Source organism: Cherax quadricarinatus, chromosome 100, assembly GCF_038502225.1.
Source record: "Cherax quadricarinatus isolate ZL_2023a chromosome 100, ASM3850222v1, whole genome shotgun sequence".
Classification (NCBI taxonomy): Eukaryota; Metazoa; Arthropoda; class Malacostraca; order Decapoda; family Parastacidae; genus Cherax; species Cherax quadricarinatus.
The window spans coordinates 520078-533575 of NC_091391.1; the positions used below are offsets into that span (position 1 = coordinate 520078).

At 45.3% G+C, this 13498-nt stretch overlaps 1 protein-coding gene across 3 annotated transcripts in view; it reads left to right on the forward strand.

The window, feature by feature from the left end:
- The first annotated feature begins 3239 nt into the window (after window positions 1-3239).
- FucTA (glycoprotein 3-alpha-L-fucosyltransferase A) overlaps window positions 3240-13498 on the forward strand; it is a 283837-nt gene continuing 273578 nt past the window's right edge. For all 3 annotated transcript variants that reach the window (XM_070079550.1, XM_070079551.1, XM_070079553.1), the window contains exon 1: window positions 3240-3369. The gene's annotated coding sequence lies outside the window, so the exon portion shown is untranslated. The remainder of the gene's footprint in view (window positions 3370-13498) is intronic.

Sequence of the window (13498 nt, forward strand, 5' to 3'; positions counted from 1 at the left end):
ACCCAGGATAACCCAAGAAAGTCAGTGCGTCATCGAGGACTGTCTAACTTATTTCCATTGGGGTCCTTAATCTTGTCCCCCAGGATGCGACCCACACCAGTCGACTAACACCCAGGTACCTATTTGCTGCTAGGTGAACAGGACAACAGGTGTAAGGAAACGTGTCGAAATGTTTCCACCCGCCGGGAATCGAACCCGGGCCCTCCGTGTGTGAAGCGGGAGCTTTACCCTCCCGGTATATTTGTGTATCTAAATATATTTACAAGCGGGACTCACCACTGTTAATCAAAATTACTTTAAGTTACACTTTTATTTTTGTGAAAGTGGTGGAGGGGTAAGCCAGTGGAAGGCCTCGGTCAGATGACTAAAAGCTCCAGCTGTGGGTCATCATATTACTAAGACCAGTGTCAGGAAACACTTGGGACTTCTGCGCCATTCTTCGGATGTGGACGTCTTTCTCTCGCCTGAGTATGAGTGAGAAATTTCCACCGTTCTCACTGGGACGCTTGTCCTCATCTATTTTGCCCGCCGGCCACTACAGGACGGGCACCGGTTTATCGGTTTACTTATAGCCAGCTCCGTTTTTTCCGCTCTGCGGATAATTCTTTATCGATGTTTGGTGGGCAGCCAGTTACTGAACTCAGGTGGGAGTGTGGGCGTCCCTCTCTGCTGGGACTTGGCAAGGGCGTTCCTCTCTGCTGGGACTTGGCAAAGGCGTTCCTCTCTGCTGGGACTTGGCAAGGGCGTTCCTCTCTGCTGGGGCTTGACAAGGGCGTCCCACTCTGCTGGAACTTGACAAGGGCGTCCCACAGTGCTGGAACTTGACAAGGGCGTCCCACAGTGCTGGAACTTGACAAGGGCGTCCCACAGTGCTGGAACTTGACAAGGGCGTCCCACACTGCTGGAACTTGACAAGGGCGTCCCTCTCTGCTGGGACTTGGCACGGGCGTTCCTCTCTGCTGGGACTTGGCAAGGGCGTTCCTCTCTGCTGGGACTTGGCAAGGGCGTTCCTCTCTGCTGGGACTTGGCAAGGGCATCCCTCTCTGCTGGGACTTGGCAAGGGCGTCCCTCTCTGCTGGGACTTGGCAAGGGCGTCCCTCTCTGCTGGGACTTGGCAAGGGCGTCCACCGGATCTAAGTGGAAACTTAAGTTACTGTCTCTGTTTACAAAGGAACTTGTGTTCCTTTTCTCTCATCGTCCAGCCTTAGGCAACAATTTTTCCTGGAACCATCGAGAAGTCGGGCTCGATACAGCGTATGCTGCCAGTGGCCCTGATGAACCCAACAAAGAAAGAAATAAAACACTTGTCCTGTTTCCTGACAAACCTGACCTAACCTAACCTACCAGAAGCTCCAGCTCTGGATCATCATATAACTATGACCAGTGTCAGGAAACACTTGTTCTGTTTCCTGACAAACCTGACCTAACCTAACCTACCAAAAGTCCCTGGACTCGTTAAGTAGGTACCTGGGTGGTAGTCGACTGTTGTGGGTGGCATCCCGGGGGACAAGATTAACCTTAATTTGTCAGATCAGGTCAGGTTTGTCAGGAAACACAAGTGTTTCCTGACGCTGGTCTTTGTAATATGATGACCCACAGCTGGAGATTTTGGTCATCTGAGCGAGGCCTTACGCTGGCTTACCCCTCCACCAGTTTGGTAATGAGTGTCTCAGCCTGGAGAGGTGATGCATGACCTACATACCTGGAGCTTACCTGGAGAGAGTTCCGGGGGTCAACGCCCCCGCGGCCCGGTCTGAGACCAGGCCTCATGGTGGATCAGGGTCTGATCAATCAGGCTGTTACTGCTGGCCACACGCAACCCGATGTACGAACCACAGCCCGGTTGGTCAGGTACTGACTTAGGTGCCTGTCCAGTGCCTTCTTGAAGACAACCAGGGGTCTATTGGTAATCCCCTTTATACCTGGAGAGTGTTCCGGAGTCAACGACCCCGTGGCCCGATCCATGACCAGAGATATATACTTCACAGTATATATCTCTGTATATATAGAGTTCAATCAGTATTTTAGGTATTAAAATATTCTTGACTGGTGGTGAACGGATGCTTTAAGACCCTCGTGTACTAGATAAACATTAAACATTACATATATTCTTGTATGTCCCGTAGCTCGGTTGGTAGCACACTCAGCTCACACAGTCAGGTCCGTGTTTCGATTCCCGGTACGGCTGGAAACATTAGGGCGTTTAAGACACCTGCTGTCCATGTTCACCCATCGGTAAAATGGGTACCTGGGTGTTAGTGGACTGGTGTGGGTGGCATCCTGGGTGTTAGTGGACTGGTGTGGGTCACATCCTGGGTGTTAGTGGACTGGTGTGGGTCACATCCTGGGTGTTAGTGGACTGGTGTGGGTGGCATCCTGGGTGTTAGTGGACTGGTGTGGGTGGCATCCTGGGGACAAAATTAACCTAAGTTGTGGGAAATGCTCTACATAACCAGAGACTTTCTATATAGTATGTCAGTGTGTCAGCTATTTTTGTCCTTTAAAAATATGTGTAGTGGGGCCATGTCATAATAATAATAATAATAATAATAATAATAATTGTAATAATATATCAGCATGACACACTGTAGAGATGGGTGACAGTTGTGTATATAAGAAACAGAGTTATGTAGATCATTTGAGGCAAGATATTACTTGTGATGGTCTCACTGGGACTGCTCAGCACCCCGTCCCAATCACTGATGAGAAGACAATGTGAGAGGCAGCAAATAAGATCCCTGAGGGACTCCTGTGTATACACTGGAGCAGATAAAGTGGGGTAGAGGTGGGCCATATGTTACCAGGAGTTTTGTACACCTCCAGAAAACTGAAAACCAGCCACCAGTCCTGAATGGAGGTGATATTAGTATATTTATATATATATACTATACTGTTTAGTGGAAGTTTGTGTATGTGAGGGAGGAATCGAAGTTGTGGTGGAAGTGTTTAGTGGTAATTATGATGACTTTGTCACTGAACTTGACAGTGAAGATTATAGTCATTAATGGCATGTTACAAACTAAGGTGCCAAGACGCTGTACGACTCGTGTCATTTTCTTTTATTTCTCTCCCACCCAAGATACATTCCTAACATTTATAACTTTATTCGTTAAATACGAAAGAATACTTCATTGCTGTAACACACTCAAGGTATAAATGTTACAGGTAAACTTGTGTAATTAAAAGAAAGTGAAAAGTCAGAGGTGTTAACTCCTTAGTTCCTCACTGCTAGCCTACGAGGCTGCGTTAGTTGACCACAATATCTGGAAGGTGGTGTGTTGTACCTCTCCACTTAACGTTTGTGACTTGAACTACTCCTCAAACAAGGTCACAGCGACCTTTTGCAAAGTTAAACAACTTTATAAGCAAGTAAGTTGAGTGTTGAGGCTCTGTGAGTGTGGAGGTAGGAGAGAGGGACCTGGGTTGTATGGTGTGGTAACAGGCTCATTACTTGTGATTACTGGCATTGACATCACCACATTAGTCACTGTGGCCAAGGTTGTCAGTTCCCAGTCACAGGCGTCAGTAGCTGACACTCGTTAGGACATGAGGGAGCTGTCGGTTGCCCTTTCCCATGACATAAGGAAGCTTCTGGCTGTTCTTTCCCTGAAGACAGTAGCTTTCACCTGCCCTTTCCCAGGAGAGAGAAGCTGTCAGCTGTCTTTTCATAGGACAGGCTATCAGTGCTTTCTCAAAGACACAAGCTGTCAGATGTCTTCCTGAGAGCACAAGGAAGCCGTCAGTTGTAGACTTCAGGGCACAAGCTGTCTGCTGCCCTCCCTAAACAATTAATCTGGAAGCCTAGAATACGATTTCTGTCAGATGTCCCTTTACCAAGATAAGAAAGCTGTCAGCTGCCCCTTTACTAAGACAAGAAAGCTGTCAGCTGCCCCTTTACTAAGACAAGAAAGCTGTCAGCTGCCCCTTTACCAGGGCACAAGGAAGCTGTACAATAGTCAATAGCTTGCTGACAGGGCGACAGCTGACAGCTTCCTTGTGTCCTTGTTAACGTACAGCTGACAACTTTCCTTTACCAGGACGTTCATCGAAGTTCCCCCATCACATATGTGACAGCATATCTGATGGGCACGTATGTGACAGCATATCTGATGGGCACGTATGTGGCAGCATATCTGATGGGCACGTATGTGACAGCATATCTGATGGGCACGTATGTGACAGCATATCTGATTGGCAGGTATGTGACAGCATATCTGATTGGCAGGTATGTGACAGCATATCTGATGGGCACGTATGTGACAGCATATCTGATGGGCACATATGTGACAGCATATCTGATTGGCAGGTATGTGGCAGCATATCTGATGGGCACGTATGTGGCAGCATATCTGATGGGCACGTATGTGACAGCATATCTGATGGGCACGTATGTGGCAGCATATCTGATGGGCACGTATGTGGCAGCATATCTGATGGGCACGTATGTGATAGCATATCTGATGGGCACGTATGTGGCAGCATACTATCCATCTAGATACTACCCTGGTACTATCCATCTAGATACGACCCTGGTACTATCCATCTAGATACGACCCTGGTACTATCCATCTAGATACGACCCTGGTACTATCCATCTAGATACGACCCTGGTACTATCCATCTAAATACGGCCCTGGTACTATCCATCTAGATACGACCCTGGTACTATCCTAGATACGACCCTGGTACTATCCATCTAGACACAACCCTGGTACTATCCATCTAGACACAACCCTGGTACTATCCATCTAGACACAACCCTGGTACTATCCATCTAGACACAACCCTGGTACTATCCATCTAGACACAACCCTGGTACTATCCATCTAGACACAACCCTGGTACTATCCATCTAGACACAACCCTGGTACTATCCATCTAGACACAACCCTGGTACTATCCATCTAGACACAACCCTGGTACTATCCATCTAGACACAACCCTGGTACTATCCATCTAGACACAACCCTGGTACTATCCATCTAGACACAACCCTGATACTATCCATCTAGACACAACCCTGGTACTATCCATCTAGATACAACCCTGGTACTATCCATCTAGACAACCCTGATACTATCCATCTAGACACAACCCTGGTACTATCCATCTAGACACAACCCTGGTACTATCCATCTAGACACAACCTTGGTACTATCCATCTAGACACAACCCTGATACTATCCATCTAGACTCAACCCTGGTACTATCCATCTAGATACAACCCTGGTACTATCCATCTAGACACAACCCTGGAACTATCCATCTAGACACAACCCTGGTACTATCCATCTAGATAACCCTGGTACTATCCATCTAGACACAACCCTGGTACTATCCATCTAGACACAACCCTGGTACTATCCATCTAGATACGACCCTGGTACTATCCATCTAGATACGACCCTGGTACTATCCATCTAGATACGACCCTGGTACTATCCATCTAGATACGACCCTGGTACTATCCATCTAGATACGACCCTGGTACTATCCATCTAGATACGACCCTGGTACTATCCATCTAGATACAACCCTGGTACTATCCATCTAGACACAACCCTGGTACTATCCATCTAGACACAACCCTGGTACTATCCATCTAGACACAACCCTGGTACTATCCATCTAGACAACCCTGGTACTATCCATCTAGACACAACCCTGGTACTATCCATCTAGACACAACCCTGGTACTATCCATCTAGACACAACCCTGGTACTATCCATCTAGACACAACCCTGGTACTATCCATCTAGATACAACCCTGGTACTATCCATCTAGATACAACCCTGGTACTATCCATCTAGACACAACCTTGGTACTATCCATCTAGACACAACCCTGATACTATCCATCTAGACACAATCATGGTAATATCCATCTAGACACAACCCTGGTACTATCCATCTAGACACAACCCTGGTACTATCCATCTAGACACAACCCTGGTACTATCCATCTAGACAACCACGGTACTATCCATCTAGACACAACCCCGGTACTATCCATCTAGACACAACCCTGGTACTATCCATCTAGACACAACCCTGGTACTATCCATCTAGATACAACCCTGGTACTATCCATCTAGATACAACCCTGGTACTATCCATCTAGACACAACCTTGGTACTATCCATCTAGACACAACCCTGATACTATCCATCTAGACACAATCATGGTAATATCCATCTAGACAACCCCGGTACTATCCATCTAGACACAACCCTGGTACTATCCATCTAGACACAACCCTGGTACTATCCATATAGACACAACCCTGGTACTATCCATCTAGATACAACCCTGGTATTATCCATCTAGACACAACCCTGGTACTATCCATCTAGACACAACCCTGGTACTATCCATCTAGACACAACCCTGGTACTATCCATCTAGACACAACCCTGGTACTATCCATCTAGACACAACCCTGGTACTATCCATATAGACACAACCCTGGTACTATCCATCTAGACACAACCCTGGTACTATCCATATAGACACAACCCTGGTAAGAACATAAGAACATAAGAACGAAGGAACACTGCAGAAGGCCTACTGGCCCATGCGAGGCAGGTCCAAGTCCCTACCGGCTTAAGCCAATGCACCCAACCTAGTCAGGTCAGGTCACATTGACTTAAGGGAGGAACACGGCAACCGACCTGTTAGCACAAGCTATCAGGTCCAACTCACACCCACCCACATCTACTCATGTATTTATCCAACCTATTTTTAAAGCTACACAACGTTCTGGCCTCTATAACGGTACTTGGGAGTTTGTTCCACTCATCCACAACTCTATTACCAAACCAGTACTTTCCTATATCCCTCCTGAATCTGAATTTTTCCAACTTAAAACCATTGCTGCGAGTCCTGTCTAGGCTAGATATTTTCAGCACACTATTTACATCCCCTTTATTTATTCCTGTCTTCCACTTATAAACCTCAATCATATCCCCCCTAATTCTACGTCTTTCTAGAGAGTGCAGTTTCAGGGCCCTTAGTCTATCCTCATAGGGAAGGTTTCTGATACATGGGATCAACTTTGTCATCCTCCTTTGTACATTTTCCAGAGAATTTATATCCATTCTGTAATACGGTGACCAAAACTGTGCAGCATAATCTAAATGAGGCCTAACCAAGGATGTATAGAGTTGAAGAACAACCTGAGGACTCCTATTATTTATGCTTCTTGATATGAAGCCAAGGATTCTATTAGCTTTATTGCGAACACTTATGCACTGTTGTCTTGGTTTCAGATTACTGCTAACCAGAACTCCTAAATCTTTTTCGCAATCCGTAATATTAAGATCTACATTATTTAGTTTATATGTGGCATGGTTATTGTCCTGTCCAACATTTAGAACTTTGCATTTGTCTATATTAAACTGCATCTGCCACTTCTCCGACCACTGCATCAGTCTATTCAAATCTTCCTGGAGTGCTCGAATGTCCTCGTCAGAATGAATTCGACGGCCTATTTTGGTGTCATCGGCAAACTTGCCGATGTCGCTCTTTATGCCCTCATCTATGTCGTTTATGTAGATTGTGAACAGCAGGGGGCCCAACACTGACCCCTGTGGAACACCGCTCGTGACACTTCCCCACTCTGATTTCTCCCCATTTATGCAAACTCTCTGCTGCCTATTTGTCAACCATGCCTCTATCCAGGAAAAAATTTCTCCTCCTATTCCATGTGCTTTAATTTTCCTCAATAGTCTCTGATGTGGGACCCTGTCAAAAGCCTTACTGAAGTCCATATACACAATATCATATTCATTACCATGATCTACCTCCTCAAATACCTTAGTGAAAAAAGTTAATAAATTCGTAAGGCAGGAACGCCCCTTTGTAAAACCATGCTGAGATTCGTTGATTAATTTATGCTTATCAAGGTGGCTACGAACTGCCTCGGCAATTATTGATTCCATAAATTTTCCCACTATGGAGGTTAGGCTTATTGGTCTATAGTTCGAAGCTAAGGACCTGTCACCTGTTTTGAAAATAGGTATCACATTTGCCATTTTCCACTTATCTGGCACCATGCCAGTTTGTAGTGATATGTTGAAAAGATTAGCCAAAGGTGTGCTAAGCTCCTCTTTACATTCCTTTAGAACCCTTGCATACAGTTCATCAGGGCCTGGGGATTTGTTAGGTTTTAATTTATCTATTTGCCTAAGGACCATGTCACTTGTGACCCTAATAGTGCACAGTTTATTATCGTCCTGTTCTACATAATTTATCATTACTGGAATATCGCTGGTATCCTCCTGTGTAAAAACTGAGAGGAAGTATGTGTTAAAAATTCTACACATTTCCTTATCACTGTCAGTGAGCTGACCCGAGGAACTTTTGAGTGGGCCTATCTTGTCCCTGATCCTACTTCTGTATACCTGAAAGAATCCTTTTGGGTTAGTCTTCGATTCTCTTGCAACTTTAACCTCATAATCTCTATTTGCTTTTCTAATTCCCTTTTTTATTTCTCTCTTTAACTGAATATATCGATTTCTTAATTGCCCCTCTCCTCTTTTGATTTGCCTATATATGCCTCTCTTTTGACCAATCAGATATTTTAATCTATTGTTCATCCATTTAGGATCATTTTTGTTTGATCTGATTTCCCTATTTGGAACATAATTTGACTGAGCAGCTAGAACTATGCCCTGGAAAGCATCATATCGGCAACCATCACCACCTACCTGACCCCTAGTCAGGTCATTCCAGTTCAGCCCACCTAAGTAATTTTTCAGTCCTATGAAATCAGCCAAGCGAAAGTCAGGGACGGAGACTTGATTGCCATTATTAGGGGAATTCCATGATATGTTAAAACTGAGTGATTTGTGATCACTCTCCCCAAGCTCATCATTAACCTCAAGATTATTAATTAGTGTTTCCCTACTGGCAAGAACCAAGTCAAGGAGGTTATTTCCCCTAGTTGGCTCTGTCACAAACTGTTTTAAAAAACAATCCTGGATCGTATCAAGAAAGTCACCCGACTCTAAATTTCCTGTCAAATTGCTCCAGTCAATCTGTCTATAGTTGAAATCTCCCATTAGCACAACATTTTCGTATGTAGATGCCTTACGAATTTCGTCCCATAGAAGTTTACTGCACTCCCTATCAAGATTTGGGGCCCTGTAAATCACACCCAAAATTAGTTTTTCTCGGCCCTCGAGAAGCTGTAACCAAACAGATTCAGTGGCTGACGCTTCTAATTTAATATCTTGTCTAACACAACAATTTAAATTGTCTCTGACATACATCGCTACTCCACCACCTTTCCTGTTGACCCTGTCAGTGTGGAATAATTTATAGCCTTGTATGTGACATTCAGAGGGCATCTCTCTATCTTTCAGATTGAGCCAGGTCTCTGTTATAGCAATAATATCTATGTTTCCTGCACTTGCAATTAATCTTAGCTCATCTATCTTATTTCTAACACTCCTGCTATTAGTATAGTAAACCTTAAGGGAGCTAGTCCCTTGCTGCCCTCTGCTGTCCCCCTTTGTTTGCTGACCTGTTCTATTGTCTTTATTTATAACTTCATGCTGAATGCCTTTTATACATTTACTGTTTCCAACCCAAGTGTTGCAACCTGCTTGTTTCCCACACACACCCATACCTCTATCTTCCATCAGTTTAAAATCATAGGCATTTCACCAATGGCCTTCTCAATCGAGTCTGCAAGTGCTACCACCCCTGCCCCAGAGAGATGTACCCCATCCCTTGCATACATATCATGTTTGCCATAAAAGTTGTTCCAGTTGTCAATGAATGGGATTGCAAGTTCCTTGCAGTATCTGTCTAGCCAGCAATTTACACCAATTGCCCTAGACAACCATTCATTTCCTACTCCCCTTCTAGGCAAGATGCTACATATGATTGGGATCCCTCCCTTAGACTTAATGAAATCTATAGCTGACCTGTACTTATCTAGCAGCTCTTCTCTCCTACCCTTCCCAATATCATTTCCACCAGCACTGAGACAGATAATGGGCTTGTTCCCATTACCTGACATGATATTATCCAGCCTGTTGACAATGTCCCCAACACCAGCTCCAGGGAAGCACACTCTATCTCTCATCTTCTTATTCCTATTACAAAAAGCACGATCAACATATCTTACCTGAGAGTCACCAACCACAAGAATGCGCTTACCTTCATTAGCAGGGGCAGTAGTACCCTTACCTTCACTGGCCACTGAAGTACATTCATCCTGGAGAACAGAGAAGCGATTTCCTACCTTCAGATCTGCACTCTTAACTTTCCTTACTCTGATGCGCCTCCCATTACTGTGAACAACTCGCCACTTGTAGCAGGTGCTGGGCTGCACCTCACTGCTGGTAGCCGTTGCTACCACCCCACCTACAGCCTCCTCACAGTGAGAGACAGACTGCACCTCACTGCTAGAAGCCTCATTCCCCACATCTCCAACCACCTCACACTCTCTCCCAGGCCCATTGAGGTGGACCTTCAGCCTCCTAATCTCCTCCTGGAGAAGCAAGACCTCCTCCTTCAACTCTCCAACCTCAGCTTTTAAAACACTGTAGAAGCAAGCCATGCTTTGTAACCGTCCACGCTAATCCCCAAGCAGCTCAGGGTCTGTGACCTCACGTGACGACTGACCACTGAACACCCTGGACAACCCTGGTACTATCCATCATGACACAACCCTGGCACTATCCATCTAGACAACCCTGGTACTATCCATCTAGACACAACCCTGGCACTATCCATCTAGACAACCCTGGTACTATCCATCAAGACACAACCCTGGTACTATCCATCTAGACACAATCCTGGTACTATCCATCTAGACAACCCTGGTACTATCCATCTAGACACAACCCTGGTACTATCCATCTAGACGCAACCCTGGTACTATCCATCTAGACAACCATGGTACTATCCATCTAGACACAACCATGGTACTATCCATCTAGACACAACCCTGGTACTATCCATCTAGACACAACCCTGGTACTATCCATCTAGACACAACCCTGGTACTATCCATCTAGACACAACCCTGGTACTATCCATCTAGACACAATCCTGGTACTATCCATCCAGACACAACCCTGGTACTATCCATCTAGACAATCCTGGTACTATCCATCTAGACACAACCCTGGTACTATCCATCTAGACACAACCCAGGTACTATCCATCTAGACACAACCCAGGTACTATCCATCTAGACACAATCCTGGTACTATCCATCTAGACACAACCCTGGTACTATCCATCTAGACACAACCCTGGTACTATCCATCTAGACACAACCCTGGTACTATCCATCTAGACACAACCCTGGTACTATCCATCTAGACACAACCCTGGTACTATCCATCTAGACACAACCCTGATACTATCCATGTAGACACAACCCTGGTACTATCCATCTAGACTCAACCCTGGTACTATCCATCAATACACAACCTTGGTAATATCCATCTAGGCTCAACCCTGGTACTATCCATCTAGACACAACCATGGTACTATCCATCTAGACACAACCCTGGTACTATCCATCTAGACACAACCCTGATACCATCTGGTACTATCCATCTAGACACAACCCTGGTACTATCCATCTAGACTCGACCCTGGTACTATCCATCTAGACACAACCCTGGTACTATCCATCTAGACACATCCCTGATACTATCCATCTAGACACATCCCTGATACTATCCATCTAGACACATCCCTGGTACTATCCATCTAGACACATCCCTGGTACTATCCATCTAGACACATCCCTGGTACTATCCATCTAGACACATCCCTGGTACTATCCATCTACCCTGGTACTATCCATCTAGACACAACCCTGGTACTATCCATCTAGACACAACCCTGGTACTATCCATCTAGACACAACCCTGGTACTATCCATCTAGACACAACCCTGGTACTATCCATCTAGACACAACCCTGGTACTATCCATCTAGACACAACCCTGGTACTATCCATCTAGACAACCCTGGTACTATCCATCTAGACACAACCCTGGTACTATCCATCTAGACACAACCCTGGTACTATCCATCTAGACACAACCCTGGTACTATCCATCTAGACACAACCCTGGTACTATCCATCTAGACACAACCCTGATACTATCCATCTAGACACAACCCTGGTACTATCCATCTAGACACAACCCTGGTACTATACATCACAACCCTGGTACTATCCATCTAGACACAACCCTGGTACTATCCATCTAGACACAACCCTGATACTATCCATCTAGACACAACCCTGGTACTATCCATCTAGACACAACCCTGGTACTATCCATCTAGACACAACCCTGGTACTATCCATCTAGACACAACCCTGGTACTATCCATCTAGACACAACCCTGGTACTATCCATCTAGACACAACCCTGGTACTATCCATCTAGACACAACCCTGGTACTATCCATCTAGACACAACCCTGATACTATCCATCTAGACACAACCCTGGTACTATCCATCTAGACACAACCCTGGTACTATCCATCTAGACACAACCCTGGTACTATCCATCTAGACAACCCTGGTACTATCCATCTAGACACAACCCTAGTACAATCTATCTAGACAACCCTGGTTCTATCCATCTAGACACAACCCTGATACTATCCATCTAGACAGAACCCTGGTTCTATCCATCTAGACACAACCCTGGTACTATCCATCTAGACAACCCTGATACTATCCATCTAGAAACAACCCTGGTACTATCCATCTAGACAACCCTGATACTATCCATGTAGACACAACCCTGGTAATCCATCTGGTACTATCCATCTAGACTCAACCCTGGTACTATCCATCTAGATACAACCCTGGTACTATCCATCTAGATACAACCCTGGTACTATCCATCTAGACACAACCCTGGTACTATCCATCTAGACACAACCCTGGTACTATCCATCTAGACACAACCCTGGTACTATCCATCTAGACACAACCCTGGTACTATCCATCTAGACACAACCCTGATACTATCCATCTAGACACAACCCTGGTACTATCCATCTAGACACAACCCTGGTACTATCCATCTAGACACAACCCTGGTACTATCCATCTAGACACAACCCTGGTACTATCCATCTAGACACAACCCTGATACTATCCATCTAGACACAACCCTGGTACTATCCATCTAGACACAACCCTGGTACTATCCATCTAGACACAACCCTGGTACTATCCATCTAGACACAACCCTGGTACTATCCATCTAGACACAACCCTGGTACTATCCATCTAGACACAACCCTGGTACTATCCATCTAGACACAACCCTGGTACTATCCATCTAGACACAACCCTGGTACTATCCATCTAGACACAACCCTGGTACTATCCATCTAGACACAACCCTGGTACTATCCATCTAGACACAACCCTGATACTATCCATCTAGACACAACCCTGGTACTATCCATCTAGACACAACCCTGGTACTATCCATCTA